This window comes from Oncorhynchus tshawytscha, linkage group LG09, assembly GCF_018296145.1.
Source record: "Oncorhynchus tshawytscha isolate Ot180627B linkage group LG09, Otsh_v2.0, whole genome shotgun sequence".
Lineage (NCBI taxonomy): Eukaryota > Metazoa > Chordata > Actinopteri > Salmoniformes > Salmonidae > Oncorhynchus > Oncorhynchus tshawytscha.
In genome coordinates this window covers 29963393-29972258 of record NC_056437.1, presented here as the reverse complement: position 1 = coordinate 29972258, position 8866 = coordinate 29963393, and the positions used below count along the sequence as shown (strand labels likewise).

The window sequence follows — 8866 nt, the reverse complement described above, 5'->3', positions numbered from 1 at the left end:
TGACAGTCTGCAGCATATTCATGGCATGAGGCTAGTAGTATAGGATCTCTCCATGGAATACAGACAGTTTACAATAATGAGATGTATCCACCAATCCAAAGAAATTATAGGCGGGCGCTAGACACCTCACCGTGCCGTTTTGTGGACAACGACTCCCATTCGTATCTTGTCAGTTTATCCATAATCTTTGGTTAAACCAATTACAGCGGCTAGTTCTCGTTAGTTTCCGTGTTTCAGTCAGCTGTCACCATAAACAAAATCTGGCGGGATATTTTGAAACGTAGGCTAGGTAATTTGCTTTGTGGGTTGGTTAGCTTTGTTTGGCAAACACTGAATTAGACGACATCATCAACCTACTCTTTACAATACTGACTGATCAAATAAGGATGATGAATGCTCAGAGACATTTCTTAGAAGACATCTTACAGTAAGAGGACCATAAAACTATTTTAATAAGTTACATTCTTGAACAACATACCCTTATTCACCTTTGCACAAGTCTACTTTAAAATGTTTCCCAGCAAATACACGAATTGTTAGATTCTTTGTTATTCTATCTAAAAATGGGTATATTACAATAGACAATGTGGTTATGGTTATTTTTTTTTTAACTTACAAAGTGACTGCATTGCTCCTCCGTTGTTTTGACAAAATTAACAGTTTATTAAAAATGGCAGTGAGTCCATGTGCACAAGTTAGGCTATAGCACCCTCTGCTGTATGTTTCAATACCCTGTTTGTATAGAAGCCTGGCTTGTCAGAGACCCTTTGAAACAAAACATTATATCCACACTATAAATTGGGAACTGTGTAATTTTATAATGAAGGTACAATTCAACTTTATATTATAAAGTACTAATATAAATATATTATAACCTTCATAAGCATATCTTCCACAATGGCTCCCATCTCTTCCTGTCCTGGGCTATTTGAATTAAGTGAGTCTTATCTGGTCATGAGCTCAGGCTCAAAAGTTTGCTGCTAGGTCATTCTTGGGCTTTTCATCTTCATCTGCTGGCTGTCCTCAACAGAGGTTACAGACTCGTAGCTGATGGGTTAAAACGGGGATCAGCAACAAGATTCAGCCGCGGGACAATTATTTTCTTCAGCAGATGGTCGGAGGGCAGAACATAATTACAAATCATATGACCGCAAGAATCCTAAATAGATATACAGTGCATTCGGAAAGTTTTCAGACCCCTTGACTTTTTCCACATTTTGTTTCGTAACAGCCTTATTCTAAAATGTATTTATTTTTTTCCCTCAAACGACACACTATACCCCATAATTACAAAGCAAAAACAGTTTTAGACATTTTTGCTGAAATATCACATATACATAAGTATTCAGACCCTTTACTCGGTACGTTGTTGATGCATCTTTGGCAGCGATTACAGCAGAGTACGAAGCTACATGCTAGGCACACCTGTATTTGGGGAGTTTCTCCCATTCTTCTCTGCAGATCATCTCAAGCTTTGTCAGGTTGAATGGGGAGCGTCGCTACACAGCTATTTTCAGGTCTCTCCAGAGATGTTCGAACTGGTTCAAGTCTGGGCTCTGGCTGGGCCACTCAAGGACAATCAGAGACTTGTCCCGAAGTCACAGATATCGGGTGCACCAACGGTAAAGATGAGTCTGTACAAAGAGGGCGTGTTTATTTATATATATTTAAAAATTGTTCAATGACTGCACCTGCGTTCTAGCTTGGCTGACGTTAGCAAGACTTCCTGTGCTCTGCGCTCAACTGTAATTTCCCGGTCATTACCAAATGTGCCCATTTCAATCATCATTGACGAAAATATCCAAACCACATATATTTCTATGGAACTTTTCCTCTTAGCAATATATCGACAATCCAAAGATATTTTTATTTCAAAGACATATTTAACGGTTTATGCTCTCGTTTGTTAGTTTTGCATAACATATTATAGCCCATTTTATATCAACTACCTGTAGGGTACTCTTATTCCCCTTGTATGACTTACAATGTGTCATGATGTTGATAATGAAGGGGGGCAGATGGTAGTGGCCTAATAGTTTTTTGTATGCAATTTTAATATGAAAATTAACCAATGATATCAGGCCACACCCGGCCATGATTACAGACACCTGTATGTCTTTTGACACTATATAAATGTGTCATCCCGCAATGTTTGTCATTATACCCCGATGAAGACAGTTTGTCTGTCGAAACGTTGGGCATAAATATTTTTGCATCGGAGCTCCAAGTGTTTGCGGCTCTCATTTATTTTTTTAAGCGTTCCACTCCGCTAGCCAGCACCTCGCTATATAGGTGTGTTTCTTTCGCCTCTAGATTAATCTATTACCCAGTAAACAGCACCCTACCGACAAAAAGCTCTACAACGATGCCGAATTATAATTATTTTCCTGACACTGGTCAAAGACCTAAACAAGATTACTTTGAATATAGCCAAAGGGAACGTGATAAGATAATTGTATCGGAGTCCCTTTTTGACATGCCAGGGGTAATTATGACCTCTCGAAAGAACTGTTACATTTATCTAAGTGCCAGACGAGAATGCATCAACATATAGTCACTCTTAGTGATTACGTGCGTCAAGGCATTATTCCACGGGGACTCCGGTGAAAAATAACCATCATTGGGACAGCGCACAGATTTGTGAGCGCTGGTGTGCCATCTTGAACAAATGTTCTATTGATTTAATGACATTAATTGTTGACCAGTTGAAAAATGATATTATTGAAATGTATAACACGATTGAAGAGATGATGGCATATTCAATGAACTGATAAACTAACCAAGCGCTCCAGGACAAGCTGTCTCAGAAATTAAGTTACTTAAAATCAAGAAATTCAATCAAGACAAAAAAGACAAGGCAGAGGACAAAGTCTACTTCTGGAGAAACTCTGACAAACGAGGTCCTGCTCCTCCTCTCCATGACAGACGCAGGAGGGATGCCGCTTACTTCTATCCACCCCAGTCTGACCAACGCTCTACAACCTGCGCCTCACCTGTTTCCAGTGGCAGTTTTTCATCCAACGAGAGACTGGGCCGACGGAAGGGCAGAGGTGGTCGCGGACACGCGCACCGACGAGATGCCGCACCCGACCGGGTAAGAAGAAACTACTACCAGAGGTAGAGGGGCCCGTTCACAAGGTCCCAGAACCTATGGGACTGGGTGTCTTTAATTTATCAAGCAAGATCTTGAGCCCTGCCCATATCTCCTTGCTTAATAAAGGGTTATATTTTGTGCCTACTGACACCAGCAGTATGAAATCTTATTGAATCTCTTGATCCTCTCCCAGAGAACACTTTGTTAGTTACTTTTGAGTTGTCATACACAAATTCCACACGAGGCCGGTATTGAAGCTATGGAACATTTTCTTCTGCAACGTGACCCTAATGAACTACGCATGCATTATAACATTGGCTGAAATAGTACTCACACACAACTACGTTTCTAAATTATTTCTTTATTCTGACAACGGGTATTGCTATGGGATCCACCATGGCTCCTAACTATGCTAATTTGTATGTGGGTTAGTCTATTTTCAACCTTCTCAAATGTTTTCTTGCCTAACATCATTTGGAAACGGTATATTGATATTTTTGTTCTGTGGAGGGGTGACGCAAAACAGCTCCAGGCGTTCCATGCTTTTATTAACTCCTGTTCTGAGCATCTGAGATTTACTCTGCAAACTGATTTGACGTGTATCAGATTTCTTGATCTTGTGTGACGATAATGTTCCATACAATGATCTTTACAAGACTGTCACCAACTTCCCTTGAAAAACAGTTTGCCCTACAGCCAATTCTGTCGAATCAAAATCATTTGTAAAAAGCAGATGTCAACAGAAATATGGCTGAGACGCAAATAAAATTCAGGGAAAGGGGGAACAAAAATGGTCAGATTAATACTGCCGATGAGAAAATTCAGAACGAAACATGACCTTATAAGGTCGGTCTCGCAAAAATCAAAGTTCTCTGAACAAATTAAGGGAATCGTTCAAACTTTGGCATATTCTAAGATCCGATGATAGTATTGTTAATGTGTTTTCGGACCTTCCCTTGGTTGTATTGTCGCGGGGCAGAAATCTCAAACTTAAAACTCTGATTTACCACCCCACGATATGCATGCACAACGTATTTGCTACCCTACTGGCTGGAAACTACAAGTGCTCAATGCAATGGCACTTTCAATGATGATCCTCCAAACACGGAAACGGACCACAAAGGTGTTATCATGTGCTCCACTAAGGCAGTTATTTATCTTATAACTTGTCCTTGTGGTGTAAATTGTGGGTAAAACAAAGCGCGAATTAAAAGTACGTATCTTGGAGCATCGTAGCACCATTAGGCGCAAAAACTCGACTTGCCCCGTTGTGGCCCACTTTTTGGAAGAAAACAACTCGATTTCGTCTCAACGTTATGTTGGCATCGAACATGTCACCCTCCCTAGGAGAGGGGGTGACCTCGACAAAAAAAATTTAAAACGAGAGGCTACTTGAAGCTTTAATTTAAAAACCCTTGCTCCCTTCGTTCTTAATGTAGACTTTGATCTGAAGCCATTGTGATTTTGCTATTGTAAATGTTTGTAGGCTTATGTAGCTAAATTGGATCTGTGATTGTACGCTATCCAGTTATGTTTTGTGTATGCTATTTTAATGAGAATTAGCCAATGATATCAGGCCACACCCGGCCATGATTACAGACACCTGTGTCTTTTGACTCTATATAAATGAGTCATCCCACAGTGTTTGTCATTATACCATGATGAAGAAAGCTTGTCTGTCAATGTTGGACATATTTTTGCATCTGAGCTCCTAGAGTGTGCAGCTCTAGTTAAAAAAAAAACATTTTATATCAACTACCTGTAGGGTACTCTTTATTCCCATTGTATGACTTACAATGTGTCATGATGTTGAAGGGAGGCAGATGGTAGTGGCCTAAATCAAATTATTTGCTGTTCTAAAAACTGAACTACCATTTTAACCTGACATACTTAGTTAATCTCTTTGCAGTCTTTTTACTGGTCCACTGACAACTCACATTTCCTGATGTGTGAACCACACCCATATCTGTTGATCTGGACTACATAGCAATTCCTACCATTGTTGCTGACCGTATTAACCCTAAACAGTGTGCAGTCCCAGTGTCTCATACACGTTAAAATGGAGAGGGAGTACTAAACTTGTGACATGGAATTATACTTTTTGAAATCAAGGCATGACACCGTTATAGGATCTGTCTGACAGTTTTAAATGTGTTATCTGTTCTAGAGTCCAGCACAGCTGACTGGGTTTAATTTAGCTCATGATGTCACCAATCCCTCATCCCAGCCACAGTTTGAGTCCCGCACCAGACCCAAATATTCTCAGTAGAGAGCAGTGGGGTGGGAAGTATGAGTTTATGCTCTCCTGTATCGGCTACTGTGTGGAACGTGTGGCGGTTTCCCTTCCTCTGCTACCGCAAACACATCCTAGTCAGTCTACTGTTGGTCTCCTTCAGCTCTCCATGTGAAGCTAGTACATGCTGATGCTTCAATAGAATGAATGATGAATCCTCTTGTGTTGGCTGGCAACATTCCAGATGTAGTAAGTGATTATAAAGCCATAGTGCTGTTTGTAGGAACTGTCCTTACATGCAGTGTATACGTGCATCAGCTCAGTGTATAAACAAACGAATGAGGAATGTCTCCGCTTGAATTATCCAGTTTCCCCAGCCTAAAACCCCAAACAGCAAGCAATGCAGATGTAAAAGCACAGTTGCTAGGAAAAACTCCCTAGAAAGTGGAACCTAGGAAGAAATCTGGAGGAACCAGGCTCTGAGGGGTGGCCAGACCCTGTATGGCTGTGCCCGGTGGAGATTATAAGAGTACATGGCCATTAAGGCCAGAATATTCTCCAAGATTTTCAAACGTTCATAGATGACCAACAGGGTCAAATAATAATCCGTGGTTGTAGAGGGTGAGACGGGTCAGTACATCAGGAGTAAATGTCACTTGGCTTTTCATAGCCGGGCATTCATACCATGTAGGTAACGATGCTCCTCCCAGATCTTCTACTCATTGGGGATTGGTGTTGGGGGGGCTGCTCTGCACGGCCTCCTACAATAAGTTTGATAACAATGTCATCAGATCAGTAGTACTATTCTATGCACTCTGAGGCTACAGGCATGCTGAGAAATGGAGTCAATTCTAACATTGTTCTGCTTTCAGGGACTGTCTGGTCATCACCATAGGGAACTGCAGCACCAGTCTCTTTGTGGGCTTCGCCATATTTTCAATCCTGGGTCACATGGCTTGGCGGAAGGGAGTGCCTGTTAGAGAGGTGGAAGACACTGGTAGCTCACAATGAGCAAATCACTCTTGAATTAACAATACATTTATTTTATGTTTATGACATGATAATAACTGGATGTATTGTGATTACCATGGCAAATATAAGCTCATTATTCTTCCGCCAGGTCCCGGTTTGGCATTTGTGGCATACTCAGAACCTCTTCCTCACCTGCCAGGCTCTGTTTTGGTCGATCCTCTCCTTTTTCATGCTGGGGGTCGACACTCTGGTAAACGACAGTGCTTTAAACCCACCAAACACAGACATCTAACACCGCGCTCCCTGTTTCTCTGGCCCTCATCCCTGTAGTTTGGTGACATGGAGGGTATCACCATGGCCATGCTGGATGAGTTCCTACAGCTCAGAGCTAACATGAAGGAGAAGTCTCTGTTCCTGGGAGTTCTGTGTTTCGGCTTCTGTCTAATGGGACTGCTGTTGATCCCGTGTGTATTAGTGAGGAACTCTATCATCTACTGCATCTTTATGTAATACATGTATCACTAGCCACTAACTATGCCACTTTGTTTACATACTCATCTCATATGTATATACTGTACTCTATACCATCTACTGTATCTTGCCTATGCTGCTCTGTACCATCACTCATTCATATCTTTATGTACATATTCTTTATCCCCTTACACTTGTGTGTATAAGACAGTAGTTTTGGAATTGTTAGTTAGATTACTTGTTGGTTATTACTGCATTGTCGGAACTAGAAGCACAAGCATTTCGCTACACTCGCATTAACATCTGCTAACCATGTGTATATGACAAATAAAATTTGATTTAGTGCTGGTGTCCGTCTCTCCATAGGGAGGGATTTACTGGTTCACCCTCATCGACTCATTCGCCACTAGCTTTTGCCTCATTACCCTCTTCATTGGCATCTCCTTCTATGCTTCATTGGCATCTCCTTCTATGGTACACAGCAACATGCACCTCAACTCCATACCCTGCATGCTACATTTTACATACTAACCACTATTCAGACATGCCCCACACTTACTGTATGTCATTGGTGTATTCAGATACTTTGACTAAGTGTCTGCATTCCTTAATATTCACATGCGTGAACCAGTTTTGCCAAGACATCATTGCAATGATCTGTCTCTGCCCTCCCTGGTGCCGCAAAGTGCTGCTCTACTTCAAGCATGCTGGGTATTCTGCACCTCATTTCTCAAATTGGTCAGTCAGGCAGATTTATTTTACCCTTGACCTTTACATTATATCTCTGGGAAAGCATCCCTCTCTGTCTGAAATCCACCCTCAGTGGTGAATAATTGAAAGAAACTGCCATCTATCCCCTTTCACCCCAGCTGTGTTCTCTATGGGCTTCTTTTCAATCACCCCTCAGTATGTCTGTGTGTATTTTATGAGCAAATTCTTATTGCTGATGTTTTCATTCCTGTTGCCTTTGTTTCACCCCACCTCTCTGTTTCTGTGTCCCTGTGCTTCCAGTTCATCTTGACCTATATCTTCATTGAGATGTACAACACCCAGCTGCACTATGGTGCCTACGTGTATCCCGCTGGGGCAAGGATCCCCATGTTGGCCATCGTGGCCATCAGCAAATAGTCTGGGACACAGACATCAGTATCGTCCGCCCCATTTTCTGTCTCATCACCCAGGCCATGTTACACTGCTATAGTAATTGCTCTAAGGCGTGTGTGGGGAACTTTTTTTGCCATCAAGGGCCATTTGGATATTTATACATTTATTCTGGGGCCATATTATTAACATGTGCTATTTTCTGCTTTATTCATGTTTTAATCGGACTTTAATCAGACATTGGTTTTAGTTTAAATATGACTTGTGTCCTTGATTATTTAGAAAAGTGCAAGTCCTATTTAAATAAATATTAGTATTGTAAATAATGTTATAATTACTTGTTGAAACTCACCTCTACTGCGATGGCTGAAACTGCTTAACTCTGACGAGGCGTTTGTCAGCTGGCAGTGAAGATGACGCTACTCGCAGTTGGTTCTCCAGGTTTGTGTCAGACAGTCTTGAGCGGAATCGAGTTTTTGCAAGAGTCAGTTTAAGTCGTCCCGAACACGGATGCGAATTTAAGCGCATGTCTCCTCAGAACAGTAAAATGCTCAGCGCTAACGTACATTTTGTAGAACTCAAGGAGAGGGGGGTTGTTGTACCTGGGGTTGAGCTTGTCATTGCTTTGCAGCTCAATGACTTTGTGCTGTAGGAAATCCGGCACATCTGCTGGTTTGACGTTAAACGTAATCTCAGGCTCTTGTCCTTGCAGAGTAGGAACATGTACTGTTACCCTTTTCTAGTTGTACTTGCCACAGCTTTAATTTAGCTTCAAACATTTTCATGTTTGACAGCAGATCGCTGAGAAGCTGGTTCGGCCTTTGGAGCTTGATGTTCAAGTCAGACAGCTACTTGGTTATGTCCATCACTCAGTTCCACAACAGGTTTCCCCCTTCATGAATTGTTTTACGTCATCCTTCAGTCATAAAACCGCGCAAGCATGTTTCCACGGCTCAATCAATCATCGCACCTCAGTGGTAAACCAGATCACCATA

The 8866-nt window shown here is 41.6% G+C and overlaps 1 long non-coding RNA gene and 1 pseudogene across 1 annotated transcript; both read left to right on the top strand.

Annotated features, from left to right (window-relative positions):
• The first annotated feature begins 278 nt into the window (after positions 1 to 278).
• Positions 279 to 3250, top strand: LOC121847158. Its single transcript, XR_006084079.1, has 2 exons — positions 279 to 427; positions 2926 to 3250. It is a non-coding gene; the product is annotated as an uncharacterized LOC121847158 (long non-coding RNA).
• Positions 3251 to 6025: 2775 nt separating this feature from the next.
• On the top strand, positions 6026 to 8053 carry LOC112259107 (annotated as a pseudogene).
• The last annotated feature ends 813 nt before the right edge of the window (positions 8054 to 8866 follow it).